This window comes from Podarcis tiliguerta, assembly GCF_965153285.1.
Source record: "Podarcis tiliguerta genome assembly, chromosome: 14".
Lineage (NCBI taxonomy): Eukaryota > Metazoa > Chordata > Lepidosauria > Squamata > Lacertidae > Podarcis > Podarcis tiliguerta.
The window spans coordinates 27,071,907-27,097,313 of NC_139547.1; the positions used below are offsets into that span (position 1 = coordinate 27,071,907).

The 25,407-nt window shown below is 47.2% G+C and overlaps 1 long non-coding RNA gene across 1 annotated transcript; it reads left to right on the forward strand.

The window, feature by feature from the left end:
- Window positions 1-20,515: 20,515 nt before the first annotated feature.
- On the forward strand, window positions 20,516-24,955 carry LOC310663917. Its single transcript, XR_014504672.1, has 3 exons — window positions 20,516-20,776; window positions 21,087-21,166; window positions 24,377-24,955. It is a non-coding gene; the product is annotated as an uncharacterized lncRNA (long non-coding RNA).
- The last annotated feature ends 452 nt before the right edge of the window (window positions 24,956-25,407 follow it).

Here is a 25,407-nt window from a genome sequence, read left to right on the forward strand (position 1 = left end):
TTATTAGCAAGATTGCAAGATTTAGGACCTCGGACTCTCGGCAGCACCCAGATGGATTTCCTTTCTTACTCAGTTCCAGAAAACTGCCAGACAGGCATCACACTCGGTTGGATTTTCTTAAAAGAAACCATAGGCCAGCTGGGGTTTGGGGGCTTGCTGTTTTATCAATCTAGGACCCCCTTGCCCCCACCCACGCACGCCTTTAACCAGCTTTGCAGAACGACTCAAGTTTCTGCCTTCTATCCCTTTGGGCTCTTAGTGACCCTCTTGGCATCACATGTCAAGGAAACCATGGAAGGGGCCTCTGAGATGGGATCCCTTACTCACCCCTTGGCTAGGGATGGAAGAGCTGCCTGCGAAAAGAATGGGAGATTCTGCTGAGCCCAACCCAAGGCTGCCCATTCGAGGTAGTTCAGTGTGATGTAGATTAGATCAGTGTGATGTTCAGTTAGTTCAGTGTGTTGTAGAGTGTCAGATTAGAACCTGAGAAAAGACCTAGGTTCATTTCCCTGCTTAGGAATAAAGGCCACTGGGCAACTCTGGGCTAGTCAATGTCTCTCAGCCTAACCTACCTCATAGGGTTGTTGTGGGGATTAAATGAGGAGGGGGGAAATATGTACACCACATTGAGCAAGGAGGAGGGACGGAGCTACTTGTATGTTGTTGTTGTTGCCACCGCTGCTGCTGCTGCTGTTATACTGATGATGTGTTACAGTGTTCTGTCTCTATTTTTAGGGCCGTCTCCAGGTTTTGGACAAAGTACATTTTATGTGATTGTAAAAAGAGTCTACTACATGACTGAATAAGTTCAGCCAGGCAGATCCCCATTATCAGCTGATGGCTCTTAATTTGCTGTCCTCAGTGGCATAGTGTGGGGTGGGAGACACAGTGGTGGTTGCCCTGGGTGCAAAATTTCAGCACCTGGTGCTGCCTTAATACAACCTCAGGTTGAAGTTGCTTCAGGTTGAGCACTTTCGGGTTGTGCTCCACGGCGACCCGGAAGTAATGGAACGCGTTACTTCCAGGTTTTGCTGCTTGCGCATGCGCAGATTGTCAAAATGACGTCACATGCATGCGCGGAAGTGGCGAATCGTGACCCAAGCACATGCAGATGGGCAGTCGCGGGTTGCGTTCACTTCAGGATGCGAATGGGGCTCCAGAACAGATCCCGTTCCCATCCTGAGGTACCACTGTACAGCTTCACACTTCCATCGCTAGGCTCCGTTAAAAATGGCTTCTCCATGCGAACCAGAAAGTGACCTCTCCAGACAATGGAATAACTCTTCTTTTCATATCTCTGCAGCTGCCATCTCCTGGATGATGTGGGTCCCGTTAGGCAGTTGAATGTGCCTGTGTACTCCATCCATTTCTCTCCCACCCACCCCGCTGTGCAGCCCCAGGTGCTGGCAACCCATGCTACACCACTGGCTGTCCTTATCAATGGTTGGTAAAGAAATGAATAGGGTGCCCCTTTCCCTCCATGACCTGGACCTGTGGGAGCAACAGACTACAAAAACAAAGCAAAACAAAAAACAGGCTCACAATTTTTGAAAGACCCGGAAGAAGGAGTTTGAGGACTGCGTTTGGACTCTGAATATACTAACAAAACCTTGTGGTTCCTTCTGTTTCCCCAGAACAGCATTCTATTGCCTTGGAATAACCACTGCTGTTGGAACTACAACTCCCATCACTCCCAGCCATCTTACCCAATGGTCAGGGGTGATGGGAGTTGTAGTCCAAAAACATCCAGGGGCCTATTGAAGAACACCGCATAGAAAACCTGGTGAGGGTGCAGTAAATGTTGGGTGTCTATTGGAGTGGCTTAATGCCACACCTTCCCCTGTGTCCAACCTGTATATTTATAAATAAACCTAAATGTTACAGAATGCTAGGAATCTTCCAGTAATCTCCTTCCAAGGGAAATAAAACTTGGGCAAGCACGGTATTGCTGAAATTTCTCACCTCTTGTAGAATTGGGGGTGCAGCCACTGGGGTCATCCAAAAAGGGCTTCTTGGTGGTTCCTAGGAAGACATCATTTAGCACAATGGTGCCGACATTATGGGACACAGTCCCTTTGCACATGCAACATGCATCTCTGATTTCTGATGCATGTTCACTATTTCCTCAATGCTTGTTATTCAATGTTAAAGGTAAAGGGACCATTAGGTCCAGTCGTGACCGACTCTGGGGTTGCGGCACTCATCTCGCTTTATTGGCTAAGGGAGCCGGCATACAGCTTCCAGGTCATGTGGCCAGCAGGACTAAGCCGCTTCTGCCGAACCAGAGCAGCACACGGAAACGCCGTTTACCTTCCCGCTGGAGCGGTACCTATTTATCTACTTGCACTTTGACGTGTTTTTGAACTGCTAGGTTGGCAGGAGCAGGGACCGAGCAACAGGAGCTCACCCCGTTGTAGGGATTCGAACCGCCGACCTTCTGATCGGCAAGTCCTAGGCTCTGTGGTTTAACCCACAGCACCTGGTGTCTTATTTCTGCCATTCGATACAGAGTTGAATTTTACCTGCGTTGTTTTACTGATTGTATTTTTTTTTTTAAAAAAAGAAGAAGTTGTGCGCCACTTTGAAAATTTGGTATTTGAGGTTTGTAAATTATTGCTAATGCAATAATGAATAAATACGTGAAAGGGTGTGAGTGATCACCCAAATCCTCTCCCACCTTTTCCTCTATTGCTCTCTAACTTTGGGAATTTATGTCTTCTGGTGAGTGAAAGCAGCGGAGCTCGACAAGATCTTACCTCCTGCCTTCTTGTTGCACCTGAAAGCCATTTAGCAGAGCTCTAAATAACGATAATAAAGATAATGACACTACATGAACTCACCGGGGTCTGCTAGAGACATTAAACTGGGGCGAGTGATCGGTCTCCCTGCCGTAAGCCTTTGGCAGCCTGTCTCAGCCTCACATTGTTTAATCTGCGCTCCCCCCCCCCCCCCCTGTGCCTGGCTTGCGAGAAAGAATCTATTATGCAGCACCAGACTCTCAGCGCCGTCTTTACTGGCAAGGAGCAGGCGGTGGGACGGCTCTTCCATCGCAAGACGTCAATTTCAAAGGCAGTGGAGCTTCATTCCACTCAAGAAGAATGGTGGAGATTATTTGTCTTGGCTGCGAGCCCCTGATGAGCTCAACCTAAAAAACCCACATTGAAAATGCTTCTGGATTTGGAGCAGAGACGCAGTCTCAGAATCCAGACGCTTTGGGTCAGACCAGGCATGTCCAAAGTCCAGCACAGGGGCCACTTGCGCCCCCTAGGCAGCTTTCAAACGGCCCCCAGCGCCTGCCCACCAAAGCTATTTTCTTTTTGCCAGCTCATAATGAGCTCTCCCCTCTGTGCGGGGAGCATGGCTAGCCCTGCACCATTAGGGAGTCCCGGCTGCATCACTCCTTGGGTCGACCAATCTGGTCGGCCGGGGGTGTGTGGCTAAATAAATACTACAGTGCACATTCGGGATGTTGATGCTGCAGTGATGCCAGTGGCAGAGGAGCCGCCGTCGCTGCCGCCTTGACCCAGTGCCATATTTATGTATAGGATAAGTAGGCTGAAGCCTAGGGCCTCTAAATCTAGGGGGCCTCACCAGCCTGTCATCTCCCCAGTGCCACAGTCTCCCCTCTCCCAAAATTGCAAACCTAATACTTCCTGTGAGGGCAGGACAACTTGGGCCTCTAAATCTAGGGGGCCTCACCAGCCTGCCTGTTCCCTAGTTCTGCAGTCTCTCCTCTTCCAAAATTGTAAACCAAAGGGCTAGCCAGTGGGTCCCAAATTGAAGCAGTGGGGTGCAACTTGATTTTTTTTTTTTTTTTTGATGCGGCCCCAGTTCACAGCCAAAGTTTGCAAAATCTTATAAATATAAACAAAATCCATCTAGATTGTCCTAGTGCGGGGGGCCCTTTAGGAGCAGCACACGGGGCCCCATTTGGTCAAATTGCTCCAATTGCCTTAAGGTCAGCCCTGATGAGACTGTGCAGGGATTGGACTGACAAGCCCTGCACCTTTTAGGTCCCTGGTGTGTGACATTCAGAGTACAGACTCAAGGACTTGTTATGGAAATAAGGGGTGCACTTATTGGAAATCAGTTTTGTCATCTCTTCCTCACCAAACCCCGAGGCAATGAGCCCAGACACCTTTTATTCACAGTCGCATAAGCACTACACTACAGCATGGCCATCAACCTGTATGTTCAACTGCTGAAATATACACCCATATGTAGCAATGGAGATTTATGTAACTGCTTTATGAATGAACACTGTGTTTTATGAATGAACTCTGTATTTTGTGAATTACCCAAGAGCCACCAAAAGGGAGCTCTAGAATCTGACAGCTAACCCATTGGGTACTAGCAAACAACGATCCCTATTGCTGAAAGCAGGTAACCAGCAGGGAATGCTTCAGCTCAGCCTTTACACTGTTGACTGAACACCCCCTGCTGTGCAGACAATGGAGAAAGCTCGTAAATTGTATCCCTTCTGGCATGTTGGCCAACTCTATTACACTGGTGTAAACCTTGGTGCAGCAGAAGCCCAGAATAGCAGCAAATAAAATCTGCTCGTATGTCAGTGACTGATAAGACTTGTCAACCAGTTCTTCCAAAGTCTTCCTAAATAATAAAGCTCCAAAATACAGGCCAAAAGAGAGCAGGTCTGGGAAGAGTGATACATACAATGGGCACCACCGGTGAAAAGGCCCTGCTCCATGTAGCTCCTGCCCTGTGATTTGATAGGGTGCCTACTTGCCCTCCTTCTTGACATGGAATGCTCTCTATTGGAGTCTCCAAATCCAGTACAAAGACTATAAGAAGGGAGAGCAGGGACTTTAAGTTCACAACAGCTGCTAAGCAAGCAAGCAAGCAAGCACACAGATCACCTTTGTCACAGTCAGGAGGCCTATGTTCTGGCCAGTCCTGCACCCAATCTTGTTTGTGTACAATCTTGTTTGTCCTCAGTAACCAAAATTATATTATCAACATATACAAGCAGAAAAGTTGTTTCCCTTCATTTGAAAGGAATCATAGAAAACAAAGTGGCACTAATAAAGAAAAGTTCCAGGATGGCAACAGAAAGCAAACTAAAAATGCTTTTGCAGTTCATCAAAATTATCCAACAATATCAAGTTATAGGAAAACAGGTAGAAATACTGTTTGTAATGAAGTGAGACGCGGGTGGCGCTGTGGGTTAAACCACAGAGCCTAGGACTTGCCGATCAGAAGGTCGGCAGTTCAAATCCCCACAATGGGGTGAGCTCCCATTGCTCGGTCCCTGCTCCTGCCAACCTAGCAGTTTGAAAGCACGTCAAAGTGCAAGTAGATAAATAGGTACCACTCCGGTGGGAAGGTATACGGCGTTTCCGTGTGCTGCTCTGGTTCGCCAGAAACGGCTTAGTCATGCTGGTCACATGACCCTGAAGTTGTACGCCGGCTCCCTCGGCCAATAAAGCAAGATGAGTGCCGCAACCCCAGAGTAGATCACGACTGGACCTAATGGTCAGGGGTCCCTTTACCTTTAATGAAGTGAGAGCATTAGTTTACTTGCTTGAATTAACAAATAAGAAAGTTTTGAGATTTTAAAGTAGATTAATTAATTGAGAAGGGGGTTGTAACAAAAACACTAGGGCCTAATTTGAATAGTAGAGTGCCTGGTATCTGGTGGGCAAACAAAAGCACTCGTCAGGATAGCTATGAGATTCAGGTGAGGGTCAGATGCCTTGTCAATCCCAGCAGGTATATAACAGGATGGCCCAGCCTGCCCAGCTATGAGATTCAGGTGAGGGACAGATACCTTGTCAATCCCAACAGGTATGTAAGAGTACGGCCCAGCCTGCCCAGGCCTCCAGCCTGCCCATCTCAATTGAGATGAATACATTGTAAAATCTCAGTTAATGTCAGTTGGTCTAAATCAGGTATAAATATATTTGGACACAACAATATATTTTGAACACAACAAGTATACCTGGGGTTATGTTCCTGTTCATATGTTGTGAACTTAAAAGTTGACAGACAACCTTTATTACTGTGTAATGTACTTTACAATGTTCCGGACATATATTTCAGCTTTCTGGATTTATTTTTCAGCTGGCCTTCAGATATGAGAAGCAGAGTGATTTAACACCTGAATAGATTTGTCATCCATGTGACAAAATGAAAAGTATGCCATTTGCAATAAACTTTGCATAAAATCTTCGCATAAAATTTGCATTTAGTTTTAATGATTCTAAGAATGTCAGGCAAAATGGTCAGACCTCGTGCATGTTCACGTCATCAAATCATGCCTCAGCCAGTGGCGTAGCATGGGTTGTCAGCACCCGGGGCAAGGCAAGTAATGTGCGCCCCCTAACCCGTGGATTTGCGCCCCCTAATCCTAACCCCCAGATGTTGGGCCTGGTGCGGCTGGCCCCCCCTGCACCCCCCACGCTACGCCACTGGCTCAGCTCTCATGCTATCTGTAGCTGCTGCTGCTGCTGCTGCATGTTGTAGTCTCCATCATCTGGGGCAACAGGTTGACAAAGGCTTCTGTAGAGTCTCAGGAGTTGAAGGAGCCCAGGAAAGGAGGTGCCAATAATAATGGAGAGCCTGTTTCTTTGAAGTTTGACCACAGTCACTCTTCTCTTCTGTCCCCTCAACACCTAAGTGTAAATGTAAGTTAAACCCAACAATTTCTTTGGGGAGCAATCCTAAAAAGAGCTCAACAACTTCAATCCTAAAAGAAGCTCAACAACTTTGGCCGGCCCTCATGCAATGTTCACTTCATCAAATCTGGCCCTCTTTGAAAAATGTTTGGACACCACTGGGTCAGACACATTTCCCTCCAGCATCCTCAAAACGACCTCTTGTGGAAGATGCTGGTATTTCCCCTGTTTGGCGCTGTGTGTCACCTGAAGTTCTGTCGCTCTCCTGCCATGAATGGAACGGTTCTGTTAAAAATCTTTAAAAGCCGAGGGGTGGCTCTGTCGCAGGAGGGATTCAAGCGCTTACAGGCATTTTCAGTTGACGCAGTTAAAGTGGCTTCTTATTAATTGATCTTAGAGTGGAGGTGGCTTGGGGCTCTTGAAGCACAGACCCCTGATCCCAACATGGCTTCTAGAAGACTATTTGGGGAGTGTTTGTAGAGATGGATATGCAAATGAATTCCGTTCCAGCCGCCTTGTCTGTTTGCTTTGGTTACATTTCCCCCTTCAATCTATCAATCATTGTGAGCTTGGCTCTGCAAAGAAGACTGCAACAGGCTCAGCCATGACCTGGACACCCGCCTCTCTGGTAAATCATCTCATTTGGTGCCCATCACTCCAAGGCCAGAGTTAACACTTACGGTGCCAAAACACAGACAAGAGATATCCATTCAGAAAGACATCTCCCTCCTCCTTTGCTATGACTAATCTTCAACAAATAGGCAGGAAGTATTACAAAAAATAATTTAAAAAATATTGTGTCCAGGCAGAGAAGTTACTGCAGCGATGCTGTTCTGTCTCCTGCATGTGGTGTGAATGATGGGATTAACAATTATGTTGTTGCTCCGTCTCTAGTTTCTTTTTAAGCCATGATTTTATTGCTAATCAGAATATGTGCATCACATGCATTTACAAGGCATTCCATTGTCTCTTTTGCTCCTGATTCTTAAAAAAAAGAAATTATTTAAAAAGCAAAACCAAAAAGGCAAAGCAGTATATTTCTCCCTTTCTTTGTAACACATTTTTTTAAAAGCAAGGGGGCAACTGTTTTGAGAGAAATGACTTTCTGACTTTTCCGAATAATGCCGTTTCAGCTTTCTTCAACTTGTGCCCTCTCAATGTTTTCATGGGCAGTGCCTGCTGAGGCTGATGGGAGCTGTAGTCTGCAACATCTGGAGGGCAACAGGTTGAGGACATCTGATCCATTATGTTTCTGTGAATCTATGCTGGAGGTACTGCTTTTATCCATATATGCCTACGCAAGTTGACTGACACATTTTAGGAGTGGCTTTTCTAGCTCCCAAACTAGATGATTATGGTCACAAAAACACACAGCTTCAGGAGAGGAAAAGCCAGGCTCACAAGGATGACGGCAGCTCTCCAGATTTTGACTCAGGAGGAAGGAATGATGGTCACCAACTCGGATGGCTTTCAAAGAGAATTAAACAAATTCATGAAGAAGAAGGCTATCAGTAGCTACTAGTCCTGATGTCTGTGTTCTACCTCAACTGTCAGAGGCAGTAATGATTCTGAATTGCTCGGGATCACAAGTGTGGAGAGCGCTGTTGTGCTCAGGATCTGCTTTCAGGATTCCCACTGGTTGATCACTGTGAGAACAGGGTACTGGATTAGGTGAGCCATTGGCCTGATCCAGCAGAATCTTCTGGAGGCGGTTGGAGGATGGATGGCGGCTAACAGATTGAGGCTGAATCCTGACAAGACAGAAATACTGTTTCTGGGGGACAGGAGACGGGCGGGTGTGGAGGACTCCCTGGTCCTGAATGGGGTAACTGTGCCCCTGAAGGGCCAGGTGTGCAGCCTGGGAGTCACTGTGGACTCACAGCTGTCCATGGAGGCACAGGTCAATTCTGTGTCCAGGGCAGCTGTTTATCAGCTCCATCTGGTATGCAGGCTTAAACCCTATCTGCCTGCGGACTGTCTCGCCAGAGTGGTGCATGCTCTGGTTATCTCTCGCTTGGACTACTACAATGCGCTCTATGTGGGGCTACCTTTGAAGGTGACCCGGAAACTACAACTAATCCAGAATGCGGCAGCTAGACTGGTGACTGGGAGCGGCCACCGAGACCATATAACACCGGTCTTGAAAGACCTACACTGGCTCCCAGTAAGTTTCCGAGCACACTTCAAAGTGTTGGTGTTGACCTTTAAAGCCCTAAACGGCCTCGGTCCAGTATACCTGAAGGAGTGTCTCCACCCCCATTGTTCTAACCGGACTGAGGTCCAGCACCGAGGGCCTTCTGGCAGTTCCCTGCAAGAAGCCAAGTCGGTAGTGGCGCCCGCCCTGTGGAATGCCCTCCCACCAGATGTCAAAGAGAAAAATAACTACCGGTACCAAACTTTTAGAAGACATCTGAAGGCAGCCCTGTTTAGGGAAGCTTTTAATGTTTAATAAATCTTTAATAGGTTATTGTATTTTAGTGTTTTGTTGGAAGCCGCCCAGAGTGGCTGGGGAAACCCAGCCAGGTGGGCTGGGTATAAATAAATTATTATTATTATTATTATTATTATTATTATTATTATTATTATTATTTTCTTAAGACTTTTCCCTAGGGCTATGGGTCGATGCCTTCATGCACTGAGAGATTCCAAAACTCAATGCTGAACAGAGCACTTCCAATGCACACCTCATGCTCCCACCAGCCTCTTTTCTCCACCAGCTCATATTGTATACAGCCGTTGCAACATCTGGCGATCTGGTTAGTTGGAGGGGGGGGGGAGAGAATAACATTTTCCTAATTTATAAAATGTTGTGGTTGGAGCATTCCAAAAAGGCCATCTCCCCACACCATGGGAAGGTGTCTCGACAGGCTGCTGCAAATGGGAAACAACTGTGTGTATTTAGCCTCCTAAAAATAGATAATCTGGAAAGGCCCCTCACTGGCTTTCTCCCCCTATAAGAGCCAGTCTGGAGTCACATGAATAGAACGCTTCTGGCAGACCTCTGTCTTGCTTTGGTGGGTCCTTTCCTGGGCAATGTGCTTGCCAGATGCTCAGGGCAAATTCAAAGGAAGATCGCCTCTCATCTAAGAGATATGGGAGCACATCCTGGCCACTTCTGCCCTCCAGTTGCCCACCTGGTCCTACCAATCATTTCTCTCTATTTCCCGCACCCCATCTTTCTAGAAAAACAAGCCATCTATTGATCTACTGGTTTTAAAAAGGAAACAGGACATTCTATCCTTGCTCTTCCTGCTTTCAACCGCCTTGCCATATTTTATCTTTATTAAACTTTCAGGCAGATGATAAATCATTAAAGTGTGTGTGTGTGTCCCATTAAAGGGTGGCGCAATCTTTCTGGCGGCGGCCTGTGAACACTCAGCTATCAAACATTGTCCCTGAGATGACACTACTGCCCTGCCCAGGGTAGCAAAAGTGTGCTTCTTTCCCTTCCAAAGCTGGATTGGTTTTTCTTTTGCTGAGTAGCTGGTGATAATTACTGCTCCGCAAGATATGGTGATGGCTTGCGGAGAAGGGGCTTTTATATAAGGCTCAACCTAAATCTGGTTGTTGCTGGAACAGCACCAGAGTGTTGTTCTCTTACAGGATTCAGCCTGATCCCTGCAGAAGCCCTGCCTTCTAATGAGGTCAGTACAAACAGCCTGTGTGGGTGCTTTCAGGGAGATCCACACCATATGTGTAACACCCAACACACATTAAAAAACACCTGACTTGGAAGAATCCTTGGAAGTGTAGTTTCCCCCTCACCAAGATTCAAGCATCCTTAATGAAGTACAGTTCCCAGGATTTCCTTGGGGGGAATCATGTGCTTGAAATGTGCATTGGGTGGACTTTGAATGTATGGCATGCCCCTGCCCTTTCTGTATTAAACACAAGAAAGCCACTGTGGCGTAGTGGTTAGTGTGTTGGACTAGGATCTGGGAGACCAGGGTTTGAATCCCCACTCAGCCATGAAGCTCACTGGGTGACTTTGGGCCATTCACTGCCTCTCTCAGCCTAACCTACTTTACAAGGTTGTTGTGGGGATCACAGTGGTACCTCGGGTTAAGTACTTAATTCGTTTCGGAGGTCTGTTCTTAACCTGAAACCGTTCTTAACCTGAAGCACCACTTTAGCTAATGGGGCCTCCTGCTGCCGCCGCGCTGCCGGAGCACGATTCTGTTCCCATCCTGAAGCAAAGTTCTTAACCCGAGGTACTATTTCTGGGTTAGCGGAGTCTGTAACCTGAAGCGTATGTAACCTGAGGTACCACTGTAATTGAAGATGGGGAGAACCATGTGCATCACCTCGAGCTCCTTGGAGGAAAAGGTAGGATAGAAATGAAATAAAGATATGGTGTATCCCAGGATAGCCCCTCAAGGTCTCCTGCCTTGGCCCAGACAATGCTCTTTCTACCAGCTGAGACTGAATGGCTGGCAAAGAATCTACTTTTGCATTGTGTGAGGAATAGCTTCCTTTTGTGTAGTCTCATTCTTCTGCCAATCATTCAGGACAGACAAAAGACTGCCCTTCTTCACACACCACATGGTTAAACAATGGAACTCACTCCCCCAGAAGGCAGCGATGGCCACCAACTTGGATGCTTTTAAAAGAGGATGCGGCAGATTTATGGATGAGGGAGCTATCGATAGCTACTAGCCACAATGGCTATGCTCAGCCTCCATGACTGAAGGCAGCAATGGTTTTGAGTTCCAGAACCACAGGAGAGGAAAGTGGTCTTGTGTTCAAATCCTGCTTGCTAGTTTCCCACAAGCATCTGGTTGGCTGCTGTGAAAACAGGATGCTGGACTTGGTTGGCTCCTCTGACCGAGTCCAGCTGCATGTCTGTGTCCTCTATCTTTAGTTCAACAGGACAAATGTCCCACTTACAGATTAAAATAACGATAGGGCCGGCTCAAGACCTTTCACTGCCTGAAGCAAAGCCCAAATGGGGCCTACCCAGCCCTCTATACTACGGTAGGGTTACCTGACGTCCCCGTTTCCCGGGGACAGTCCCTGGATTTGCAAATCTGTCCCCGGAGAAATTCTGTCCCTGGAATGTCCCCGGATTTCATTAAATGTCCCCAGGAAATGTGTCAGCGTCAGTCTCAGCAGCCTGGAGCCAGGTTTCATTGAAAAAAGAGGCGCACCGCTCGATGAGGGGCACAGCTTGGCTCGGGAGAACTTCTGGAGCGGTAAGTTGCTGGGTCCACCAGCGCCGCCCTTCGCCTCCCACCGCCTCTGCCGCCTGGTTCCTTCCGCAGGCCGCCCTCGAGGGGAAGGACAGCCCTGGGAAGGAGCCCAGAGCTGCGGGACTGAGGGGGCCGGAGGAGGCACCGCTGCTACAACTGTTTGTACCGCTATGGGCAGCAGGCAGGGCTTTCCCCTTCCCTCTCTTCGGACCTGTAACGTCAGGACGAGGGTTTGGCGGGTCTGTGGACCACAGGCCGGGCCTGGTAGCCTCCCACTCACCTCGCTCCCACTTTTCCCTCCAGTGGAGGGCTCCTCTGACCGAGTCCAGCTGCATGTCTGTGTCCTCTATCTTTAGTTCAACAGGACAAATGTCCCAGTTACAGATTAAAATAATGATAGGGCCGGCTCAAGACCTTTCACTGCCTGAAGCAGGGAGGGGTGCCCTTCTTAGTGCCTCTTTCCCTGTGGCTGTGGGATGGCGATGTCCCTGGTTTCCTGCCTCCTCCTGGCTGCTGCTGCTGCTGCCCGTATGTTTTCCCATTCCATAAGGAGGATGCTAGCCAGTGGCCCCAAGGTAGGTTGCTTCTTCTCAGCCACATGGGCTCCTCCTGCAGGTCCTCCTGGTCCTGTGCATGCTTTCTACTTGGAAGCAAGTCCCACTTCACTGAATGGGGCGCCTGCACTGGTGTAGGATGTGCTGGGAGGGAGGGAGAGAGAGAGGAATCACATTTCTGGTTCTTAAAGTCGTTTTGGCATACACGATTCCAAGAATCGGTGATTCTGTGCAATTTGGGGTGCTATCCTGGTCCTTTGCCATCCAAAAAATGTTTCGCGAGGAAGGGCCAGTGAAATGTAGTTTGCTGCATTACTCTTTAACTAGTAGCAATGACTCCAAATTGCCATAGATAGTTTAGTGTACTTAATTGAAACAGGTTACATTTCCATGGGCTCAAGATCATGGAATCATAGAATTGTATGGTTGGACAAACTGATTTATGTAAAATAAGGAAGATACGTCTTTGATGTATAGAATAGATTTAATTATGGATAATAAAGCATGAAATAATTTTTTAAAAGTGTCCCCGGATTTATTGAAAAAAATCTGGTAACCATAGCCAACCCACTTTCTGCCTCAGTTCCAGCCCCCATCTATATCCCGATATTGGTACCACCTGAAGCAGGTATTTTCATTCTGCTGCGCAGCACCAGGGACCCAGATCACAGAGAACCAAATCGCCACCCAACGTCATGTGCATTGTTTACCACTAGAGGGCAGCCTTGCCCGCCTGACTATTCCCAAGTACCGCATGGTTGTTTACTTAACATCGGGCTGGAGAGCGGAGGAGTTTTGTGCGATGTGTACCTGGCAGAGCTGGCGAAACCTTGCACAGCCCACACTCCGTCTCAAAACCTAATGAATCTTATTGGCAGGAGCAGGTTCCGTACTGATTAAAGAATGCACCACTTCGGGCATTTAAAAACAAGAAGATTTTCTGTTTTCTTGTTACAAAATTGCACATGACACGGCCAACAATATATGGGTCACTGGAAGGGGTGAAATACTACACATATTATTTTGCAGTGCATAGCAATGGTAGGTGATTACAGCAAGCCAGCAAAGTGAGTTCTTCAATGAATCAACTTGGGAAACACAGAGGAACAGAAGTGCTCTAATGAGTGGTGCAATTGGAGCAATTTGGACAAATTGGGCCCCGTGTGCCGCTCCTAAGGCCCCCCCCCCCCCCCGCACCAGGGCAATCTAGATGGATTTTATTTATAAGGTTTTGCAATTTTGGCTGTGAACTGGGGACCTACCAAAGAAAAAAATTCAAGTTGCACCCCACTGCTTCAATTTGGGACCCACTGGCTAGCCCTGAGTCTCATAGTTGCTGGGCCTGAGATGCCCGGCCCTTGCATGAAGTCTTGGGTTTACAATTTTGGGAGAGGGGAGACTGCGGCACTGGGGAGAGGGCAGGCTGGTGAAGCCCCAAAAATTAGAAGCCCGAGTTGTCCTGCCCTCACATGGTCTTGGGTTCGCAATTTTGGGAGAGGGGAGACTGCGGCACTGGGGAGAGGGCAGGCTGGTGAGGCCCCCTAGACTTAGAGGCCCAAGTTGCCCTGCCCTCGCATGAAGTCTTGGGTTTGCAATTTTGGGAGAGGGGAGACTGCCCACTGGGGAGTGGGAGGGCTGGCGAGGCCCCCTAGACTTATAGGCCCTAGGTTTCAGCCTACTTATCCTATACATAAATTCGGCATTGGGTCAAGGCGACGGCGACCCCTCAGCCACCGGCATCGCTGCAGCATCAACGTCCTGAAAGTGTACTGTAGTATTTCTTAATTTATTTAGCCCCGCCCCCCCGCCGGCCAACCAGATTGGTCAACTCAAGGAGTGATGCAGCCGGGGACTCCCTAATGGTGCCCAGCAGGCGCTGGGGGGGGGGGCACAAGAGAATGCTTTTTCAAAATTGCCTGGGGGGCCGTTTGAAACCTGCGAGGGGACCACAAGTGGCCCCCAGGCCAGACTTTGGACATGCCTGTCTTAATTGGTCCATGTCTGAAGTTTACAAATTAGAGAAGGCAAATGCTGGGGTTACTCTATAGGGATTGTCTGAACTGTAATCTCAAGTATCTCTTTAAAAAACTCCCTTCCACAGTAGCTCTATTTGTAGACATTTCCACCACAGACATTGGCTGGTACCTAGAATTTGGCATCCTCTCCAACATCATCAAGAGCCGTTGGGCTTTATAGAAGATAGGAGCCTCGGTGTTAAATAATACCACCCACACACATTTTTAGTGAACAATTCCTAGCTGTTGCTGACAAAGATTTGTATGGTGGTTTTGTGCATAAATTGTCCCATTTATCCTCTTCAATGTTTATATCCCATCAGCTTTTTAGATTTTGTCAGGGCAAAACTGGTCCTTAAAAAGGGGTTTGTATAAAAGGGAAATTAATCAGTCAATATACCATCTCTTATTACTATCTTTTCATATTCTGTTAGTTTACATTGTAGCTTCATTTTTAATCTGTGTATTTGTAAGAAATGATCTCAATTGATATCCTAACAGCCATGAAAACTGATTGTTTTCTAAATGTATTTGCATCTTTGCTACTTAATAGAATAGAATAGAATAGAATCATAGAGATGGAAGAGTCTCCGACGGTCACCTAGGAGTCTCTTCCAGCTCTATGATTCTCTTCTATTTTATTTGTAAGAGAATGTCCTTTCCTATACTAATCTTTCAAGTGATCTAAATGGTGTTCTTTCCATACCTTCACATTATGTAATCTATTTTTTAATAATAAAGGATGGTGTTATATCAGAATTATAGGTACTTATAGGCATTTACTGGCATACGATGGGCCTCAGCTCTAGGGGTAGAACATAGAATTATAGAATTGTAGAGTTGAGAGGGACCCCAAGGGTCATCCAGTCCAACCCCCTGCAATGCAGGAATCACAGCTAAAGAATCCCTGGCAGATGGCCAGCCAACCTCAGTTTAAGAAACTCCAATGAAAGTGAGTCCACCTCTTTCTGAAGTTGTTCAGATTACATTTTTAAAGGCTTTAGGAGATTCACAGAGGATGGGCCCCTCAATGGCTATTGGTCATGAGACGTAAATGTACCTCTCTGTTCAGATGCGGTCTATCGCTGCTTGGAGCCAAGAGCAAGAGGGGGCTGCTGCTGTCATGCTGTCCTCGTGAGCTCCCTGGCGGCATTTGCTTGATCTCCTCTGGAAACAGAAGGAGAAGGATGGTGTGGGCCTCCAAGGTCTGGGACAGTTCTGCTCATTTCATTTCTCTTCTTTCCCACTTTCATGTGCAAAGAACATGCTCAGGAATACAGATGTTGTGCCAGGCGCCAGATTCATTAGAGAAAGCAGAACTATCTCCGCCTTTCTCGAGAGATAAGAGTGTCAGAACTCGCTCCTGCTGGTGGTCTCCAGGATGGCAATGGAGAAGTGGCTAATAATAATAATAATAATATATTTATACTCCACCCATCTGGCTGGGTTTCCCCAGCCACTCTGGGCGGCTTCCAACAGAATATTAAAATACAATAGTCTGTTAAACATTAAAAGCTTCCCTAAACAGGGCTGCCTTCAGATGTCTTCTAAAAGTCTGGTACCCTTTTCTCCCTGCAATGCACAATGCTGGAATGACATGGCTTTTGGCAGTGAGTTTCCATGCGGGTGGCGCTGTGGGTTAAATCACAGAGCCTAGGGCTTGCCAATCAGAAGGTCAGCGGTTCGAATCCCCACAACGGGATGAGCTCCTGTTGCTCGGTCCCTGCTCCTGCCAACCTAGCAGTTCAAAAGCACGTCAAAGTGCAAGTAGATAAATAGGTACCACTCTGGCGGGAAGGTAAACGGCGTTTCTGTGCGCTGTTCTGGTTCGCCAGAAGCAACTTAGTCATGCTGGCCACATGACCCAGAAGCTGTACACTGGTTCCCTCGGCCAATAAAGTGAGATGAGCTCCGCAACCCCAGAGTCGTACATGACTGGACCTAATGGTCAGGGGTCCCTTTACCTTTACCTTTTCCTTGTGCAGGGCTAGCGAGAAGCAGAGAGCTCCATCCCTTCCCATCTCCTGATCTGCTGTAGCTTTAAACACAAACCGAACATGCTCTCTCTCTCTCTTCCCCAAAGTGCACAGGCGTCCACACACCCACATGCCCCTTTGGAGACCCATCTCGGCTGTGTTTGTTCACCACATTCAGTTCATACTTGGCACGAGTAGAAAGGGCTCCAGAGCTTTCCTTTCAGCTCCCAAACCAAACAGGGATGAGATCTCATTTAATCCAAAGCAGATGAGGGTGTTAATAGCCAGGGTTGTGGGAGCTGTTAAGATAAAGGCAATGGGTTCTTTCTAACAGGGTTTTGTTTTTGAGTGGGGAAACATCCTGCTTTGAGCAAACTTAGAACAGCTCCATGGATGTGGGGTGTGGGGCAGACAGGGGTGTGCGCGATGCATCTGCTTTGATTCGGGAGGCAGCTGGGAGGCAGAGTGAACTAGACTGCTGCAATATTCTCCTTTGGGGAAGATGGAGTCAGCAGGAGACCCCAGGGCGAGGTCAAAGTCAGGATGGGAGAATCTGCCAATTTCAGTTTCTCTCACTTTCTCATTTTTCCAATCTTAAATTCAGTTCTTCCGTTTTCTGGACCAGTTTGCAATTATTATTATTATTATTATTATTATTATTATTATTATTATTATAATTATTATTATTGGCCTCATTAAAATTCATCAAATTTCTCCTGCAGCACATGATTTATACAGTGGTACCTCGGATTAAGTACTTAATTCGTTCCGGAAGTCAGTTCTTAACCTGAAACTGTTCTTAACCTGAAGCACCACTTTAGCTAATGGGGCCTCCTGCTGCCGCTGCGCTGCCGGAGCACAATTTCTGTTCTCATCCTGAAGCAAAGTTCTTAACCTGAAGCACTATTTCTGGGTTAGTGGAGTCTGTAACCTAAAGCGTATGTAACCTGAGGTACCACTGTATATGCAATTTTGCCTAATATGCAATTTTGCCTAATATGCAATTTTGCCTAATATGCAATTTTGCCTAATATGCACATTTTTGCAAAGGATTTCCCCCTAATACTATGCATGTTTGTATTTTTGTTTGCTAATACCATCATACCTTGGTTCCCGAACAGCTTAGTTGCCGAACAAATCGGCTCCCGAACATCGCAATCCCAGAATAAATGTTCCAGTTTGCAAACGTTTTTCAGAAGCCAAACATCTGACGCGGTTTCCATGGCTTCCGACTGAGTGCAGGAAGCTCCTGCAGCCGATCAGAAGCCACAGCTGGGTTTTTGAATGGTTTCAGGAGTTGAACCGACTCCCGGAATGGATTAAGTTTGAGAACCAAGGTACCACTGTAGATGTGTTTATATGCATGCTGCACCTTCCTTGGCTCTGTGCCCCATTAGGCTTAACCCCCCACTCCAAAAAGAAAAAGCTCCCATAGCCAAGTGGACAGCATTTTGGGGGGTGGCATCTCGAAATGGAAACTGGGCTTAGGAAAAGGTCCCCTTCATGCAGGAACAGAGATAAAGACAGACAGACAGACAGACAGACAGACAGACAGACAGACAGACAGACAGATACAGAGAATATATATACCCCCCCCACTCACTTTGGCCCTGTCCACATTTTTCTTTAGTCCTGCCCATTAAAAACTCTCAACCCACCTATTCCTGGTATGTGCCTCCCAATGTATTTCCTTTGAAGAAATAAGGCCAAAAAACATTCTCCATCCCTGGCCAATACATGCACTTTTTCTTTTCTTTCTAAAAGGAAGCTGGGATTCCTAGAAAGTTGGATTCTGTGCCCAACATCACAGTCTGTGCTACAAAACTGTATGAAACTAGAATATTCTTGGGTGGAAGCTAGACACATATAAAAAACATTGTGAAAATGCTTCTTAAAAAAAAAGTTTTGAAAAATATATTGAATTTGCCACAGCTCACCATCGCCATCTAGTGCCACCTTTGTATAATGCACTTTATAACACACTTAAAACGTTTTATTTGCAGCTGTATAGTTGAGTCCTTAGATAAAGCTTCCCAGCCAAGAGAGCAATGAATGCTTGGAATGAGGTGCCCTGGGAAGAAAAGAAGACTGGGTGCTTGTTTGCAGAGGGTGCAGTTGACATATTGCAGAAGGTAGGACCAAACTGCATCCTTTCACCTTTGTCTTTCCAAGACCCAGCAACCCAGGCTGATGCAAAGCATGTGCAAAGGAGACCTCCGTTGACAGCATTCTTCCTTGCAGAGAAGCCACAGCTCTGCTTCCCCAGGAAAAGAGGCCCTGATGCTCCCAAGCCAAGCCAGACAGGCTGTCTCCAAGATCATTGATCATTACGTCCTAATTGCTAGCATCCTCCATCGCTTCATCCTGTGCAGAAGCACTGCCGAGCAACAAGGATCTAGAAGAGCCGAAGTTCAAAAGTGCAAAGTGTAGCCCTGTTGGACTTTTGATGGTGGCTGTTCGGAACAGGGAGAAAGAGGAAGAAAGAGCCACTGATCTTCTTGCAAAGGCGGAGCAGATTTGAATCTCACTATCTTACTGCACATCTCTAAACCCTCTTTGCTGCCAATTGTAACTCAGAAGAACATAAGCAGAGCTTCGTAGATCAGGCCAATGGTTCACCTAGTCCAGCATCCTGTTCTCTCAGTGGCCAACCAGATACCCCAATGGGAAACCCAAAAGCAGGATCTGAGCCCAAGAGACCTCTCCCCTCCTGTGGTTTCCAGCAACAGTTATTCAGAAGCATTGCTGCCTCTGATTGTGGAGGCATCATGGCTAGGAGTCATCAACAGCCCTCTCCACATACCTGTTTGTAGTTCTGGTTTTAGCCAAACTGCTTCTACACCCTTTGGAATCGTCACTGTCTATGCACCAACTTTTTTGACAGGGTACCTTGAGGATCTGTCGTTGTTGGCCTCTAGTAATTCTATGTTCTCTGGCTATTTCAGACTGGAGTTATGGCGACTTTTTAATTTGTTATTGTTATTTTGTTACATTTATATCCCACCTTTCCTCGAAGGAGCTCGATAAGGTGTACATACTTCTCCCCCCCCCCTTATTTTATCCTCAAAACCAGAGGCACTATTTAGGGGGCTGGGGGGTCAAGGGCGCCCCAGTTTTCAAAGGGGGGCAGGCCCCCTCAATATTCCATAGCCTGCCAGGCTCCGCCAGGCCTACCTGCAGTTAGCAGAAGGCTGCACCGGCCCGTGAAGTGCTGGGAGACACTGTGGGGACTGGCATGCCTGGCACAAGGTCACACTGGCCTGCGCAACATCTCCCGATGCAGGGACTAGTAAGTTTTTCAACATATCATTTTCAACAGTAATTAAACATACTTCATATCTTATACCATTTTTTTTGAACTTCTATCAATCCAGTGGCGTAGCGTGGGGGGTGCAGGGGGGGCCGGCCGCACCGGGTGCAAAATCGGGGGGGGGGGCGCTTGCACTCGCAGCTCTCTGCCCCTACCTGGCTCACTCACTCTCTCTCACTGCAGTGCTGGCTGTGCGAATCCGATCCGAGCCGCCGGGTCACCGCCCACTGTGGAGGGGAGGGTGCCAGGCGTGCGGTGCAGTGCGGAGAGAGAGCGAGGGACTATCTGGGGGAGGGACAGTGCAGCGGGGGGGGGGGCGCAAATTACTTGCCTTGCCCCGGGTGCTGACAACCCACGCTACGCCACTGCATCAATCACATCTGAAAATTTTCCATTCTATTCACTAAATATACATTTCTTACTTCCACAATTGCATTTAACTCATAACTGATATCTCTGTTCTTTCTCTACTTTGCAATGTTTCATACATTTCTCCTTACAAAACTTCTTGTAGTCCTACTAGCGTAATTTGTTGATTACAGTTGCTCTTCAAATAGTTCGTATATTTCTTCCAATCTTTTGTGAATCTCTGGTCCTGCAGGTTTCGAATCCTTCCTGCGTAGTCCATTAGAGTAGAGCTTTCCATGCTGTGTCACGACACATTAGTGTGTCGGCTGCAGTGTGTAGGTGTCATGCAAAAACTCCCCACTCTCCTCCTGGGGCTAGAAAGGGGTTAGTTTAACCTCTGGTTTGATAGTAAAACTGAACCACTGTGTTGCAAAAAGATGCAAAACCGAATTACTGTGCCACGAAATTAAGCATGTCTAAAAAGTGTTGGGAGATGTGTGTGACATCACTCATTGCATGTGTGATGTCACAAGTGTGCGCCAGGCCCCTTCAATCTTATGGGCAACCCAGTCCCTGTGCTCACAATAACAGCCCTGTGAGGTTGGTGAAGCCGAGAGGCAGTGACTGGCCCGAGGTCACCCAGTGAGCTTCATGGCCCAGTTCAAGATTTGATCCCTTGCCTCCCAAGTCCCTAGTCCAGCATTCTAACCACTACACCACATTGACGGTCTCTCAGTGCAAAGAAGGAGGTGAAGTGCTATTGAGGCTCTCAAGGGCTCTGTGCCTCTAGTAAAGTGCTTCTTGCTTGCAGTTTTATTGCTTCCTGAAGAGTATAGGAGCAAGATGAACGAGCAACAGCAGCTCTCCATTGCCTCACAGCTCCATTTTTCTCCCCAGTATTTCATTTTTAAAAAGTTAAATGGTGAAGGGGGATGAGAGGAAATTAAAACCTACACACACAAACACCCAGCAGCAACAGAAACTGACACTGGGACAAAATCAGCAGGAAAATTAGTACCCAAATAAACTGGACTGAATCTTTTACTTTAACATTGGCAGGAGACTTGACTGAGCCGCCACTCCTCCCTGTCACTTCCACCCCCAGGATGATGCCCCCGCATGATGTCCCGGGTCCAGAGGTAAGAATGTTGGCCGGTTTGTACTGGGAGTTGTAGCTCAAATCATCTGGAGACTGAGGGAGGCTGCCCTAAGTTATGCAAGCATTGAACTTAGCAAACTATAATACGGAGATTGCCTCAACATTTATCACCTAGGATTTAAAAGCTGGCTTTCGAATCGCATTCCCAAAGGCTCGTTGGAAAGGCTTCAGCCTGGGAATGTCTTGCATTGTTATTTTTTTTGCCATTTTCTTCCTCCCTTTGGCTGTCACTTTTGTTTCCACCCAGACAGGCATGATACAAGGAGGCAAAAAAAGTCGAGTTCCTTCCCTGCCAGAATCCTGGTATTCCGGGAATCCTGTCCAGCAACCCCGAGCTCATTTGTAGATAACGCCAAGCTGGTTCAAAAGGCTCCTGGCAAGCAGAGTGCATTAAGCCACAATGACAGGAAAGGGGCCCTCGGCATCCGCTAGGAAGTCTTAAGTTATTTTGGTGGGAGCGGCAGGCGCAGCCCAGGGAGGGAAGGGTCTATTTCTCCTCTAGTGTGAGCAATGGAGGGCGTGCTCCCACTTACTTTCTGCAGCGCTCCCACTCTGTAGGGCGAGTGGGCAACTGGTTGATTTATTCAGAGAGTTGCACGCACACATCCCTCTATAGCCTTTGGGTAATGCAGTGCTGATTTGCTGATTTATTTAAGTTCTATCCCAACCTCTTTCTCTAAGGAGCTCAAGGTGGTGTATGTGGTTGTCCCCCTCCCCATTTAATCCCCTCACAGCAACAACCCTGTTAGATAGGTTAGGCTGAGAGAAGCAGAGACTGGCCCAAAGTCTTCCAGGGAGCTTTGTGGATGGGATAGCTCAGTCAATAGAGCGTCAGACTCCTGATCTCAAGGTCATGGGTTTGAGCCCCTTGTAGGAGAACAGGTTCCCATATTGCAGGGAATCAATTCTATGATTCTATGGCCAAGTGGGGCATCTGAGCCCTGGTCTAACCACTGCACCACAATGGCTTTCTATCCATTAAAGCAAATGGAGCCTTGCCCCACCAACCTCAGCCAAAACCCAGTGGCATAGCGTGGGGGGTGCAGGGGGGGCCGGCCGCACCGGGCACAACACCTGGGGGATGCGCTCGCACTCGCAGCTCTCTGCCCCTACCTGGCTCACTCACTCTCTCTCACTGCAGTGCTGGCTGTGCGAATCCGATCCGAGCCACCGCCCACTGTGGAGGGGAGGGTGCCAGGCGTGCAGTGCGGAGAGAGAGAGAGGGACTATGGGGGAGGGACAGTGCAGCGGGGGGGGGGCGCAAATTACTTGCCTTGCCCCGGGTGCTGACAACCCATGCTACGCCACTGCCAAAACCCCACCTGCCTGCCTTCTTACTTATTATTATAATTAAACTCTTTCAACATATAACATCATACAAGCCAGCGTTTAGACAATAAGTGTAAATAACATCTGAATAAACTAATGTTCTTATCCCAGACTACTAAGGAAGGCGATAAACAGTTTATGTGAACCCAAAAGTTTTATAATGCGAGTCCTCTGTTTTCTTTTTTAGCCATGTACTAAATAAAACTGTTCCGATCGGCTACAAAAAGAGTATTTGTGCTTTAAACCTTGTGCCAATTTTATTTTATTATTGTTTTCCCACAAGTGCAATTTTGCCGTATTTTTGTTGCACCAATTTGTCAGAGAAGCCCCATCTAAGTTTATTATAAGCCTGCCTGTTAGCAGAAGAGAATTTATTTGAGGTTTGAGTTGCAGGTTAATATGGTTTCTGGTGAAAGAGTTTAGGTGCTACAGCTCTGGACATTTAGAAACATTGTGTCGCGTAATTGCTTTTATGTGGACAAATACTTCCTCCCAGAATAATCAGTTTGGGGAGTGGCCTTGCCTGCCAGCTTCCTCCTCCTCCTTAGTCTCAAGTGTTGCCCTTGTAGAACTCAAGGATGGGGGCAAAACTAGAATTAGTTGAGTCCTTCTGTCGTTGACTCTGGCGCCACCTACTGTTGGGCTCCTTGCCTTCTGTCCTGTCAATGGACATCAGCCACCACTAACAGATCTTGTAGGTTTTTATCTTGTTTCAAAAACCTGTTTCACTAGAGGGGAGGGGAGGGGAGGGGAGGGGCAGAAAAAATGCATGTGCCGACAGCATAAGAAGGGAAGCTTCCCTCAAATCACTCCACCTATTTGGCCCCCTTAGCGGCAAGCAAAACATTAATGAGAACCGCTGCTCAGTGGCGTAGCGCGGGGGGTGCAGGGGGGGCTGGCCGCACCGGGCGCAACATCTGGGGGTTAGGGTTGGGGGCGCAAATCCACGGGTTAGGGGACGCAAATTACTTGCCTTGCCCCGGATGCTGACAACCCACGCTACGCCACTAGATCTCTTTTTGCCTGCAGTAAAGAAGCGAAAAGAGATTCTGCAAGTTTAATCCTAGCTGCACTGTTTTTCTCTTTCCCGTTTTAACTCATTTTATGTTAGATTTTTTTTTTTTGCATTTTGTTGTTTGTTCATTTATTTATCTATACAATTTATATAGTGCTTACCTACAATAGTCTCTAAGCGGTTTACATGATAAATAAGTTTTACATTATAAATAAATAAAATAATCAATTAAATAAATAAGATAAGAATCAATTAAAACTATAAAACCAAACATTAATTATTTGGTAGGCATCGGAAGCTCAATAGGAAGGCAGCCTGCCTGATATCAGCTGGAAGGAGGCTACGTATAATTAATGGACCTATGAATGTGCATTAGATAAGAACAGCCTTGGTCAACTTGGCACCCTCCAGGTGTTCTGAACTACAACTCCCATCAGCCCAGAGTTGTACAGAACATCGGGAGGCCACAAGGTTGGGGAAGGATGTGGAAGAACCTAAGAAGTTAGTTGCTGGATCAGGCCAGTGGCCCACATAGTTCAGCACCCTGTTCTCATAGTGGACAAGCAGATGCTGCAATGGGAAGCCTATAAGCAGAACCTGAGGGTGCAACAGCACTGAGTATCTTACTTTTCCTTCTTTTGATAATTTCAATGTGGGGAGGTGACAAGAAACTTTCCCCACCGGGTACCAGCTGACCTTGCTATGCCACTGGCAGTGCTTTCCCCACTTGATTGACTCCCCGAGGGAGCTTAAGACAGCGATGCCACTTATCAGGTGCTAAGGTTATATGTTTATAGGGAAGTGAAGGCCTGACCACCTTTCTCTTTGCCTATTCCCATTTTACAGATGGTAAAAGAAGGTCCGAGACTAGCTACCTAACCAAGCGCACAGGCAGATTTCTTGGCAGAGCAGCGCTTGAAGCTGACCTCCCAAATCCAAGCTGAACACACTCTCAGTTTCATTTTTGGTTTTACCCCAGAGGCACACACAGCGGGAACTGCTTTCCACATGTCCCAAGGAGGAGGACTGTATCCGCAAATGCTTTCCCTGAGGCACAATTTCAAGCTGAGAGCCGGAAATGGCTGGGGCAGCTAATTTTTCACCCTCTCCATTTAATTGCTGCAAGACAAGTAGAAGTTCAGGAAGTGAAGCAAGGGCTTTGAATGATTGGGAAAGCTTGGCCTGCTGCCATTTGTCCACAGGGAAGGACTCTGGCTCAGGCACAGAGCACCTGCTATGCAGGCAGAAGGTCGCAGGTTCAATTCCCAGCAACATCTCCAGGTAGCACTGGGGAAATAATTATACTTGAAACTGTGGCAAGCCACTGCCTGTTGGAATAGGTGTACCAGTGGTCCGGTTCGGTATGGGAAACAGACAGCATCACAGGTATAAAAAGTGATTTATAATGCAATTTGGAAAAACCAAGCAAGAAGACTCAGTGAGATCTGTGGCAGCCAACTGAAAGGAACTGTCCAGTTTTATTTCTGATGGAGCGTGAAACAGGATGTAGTCCAGGATATCTCATCTAACATTTCATATAGAATGGAACAGAATTGTATACATAGAATTGTATATTTGGGAGGGACCACAAGGGTGGTCCAGTCCAACTCCCTGCAATGCAGGAATCATAGCTAAAGATTCCCTGACAGATGGCCATCCAACCTCTGATTAAAAACCTCCAGTGAAGGAGAGTCCACAACCTTCTGAGAGCATCCATTCCGCTGTCCAACAACCCTTACTGTAAGAGAGGTCTTCCTAGTGTCTAGTCATAATCTCCTTTCTTGTTAATTGTGTGGGAATGTTCAGGGATGCAGGAGAGAATATATTGTCTGAAAATAGCCTTTCCAACTTGTGTTAACAAGTTCACAATTTAGCAG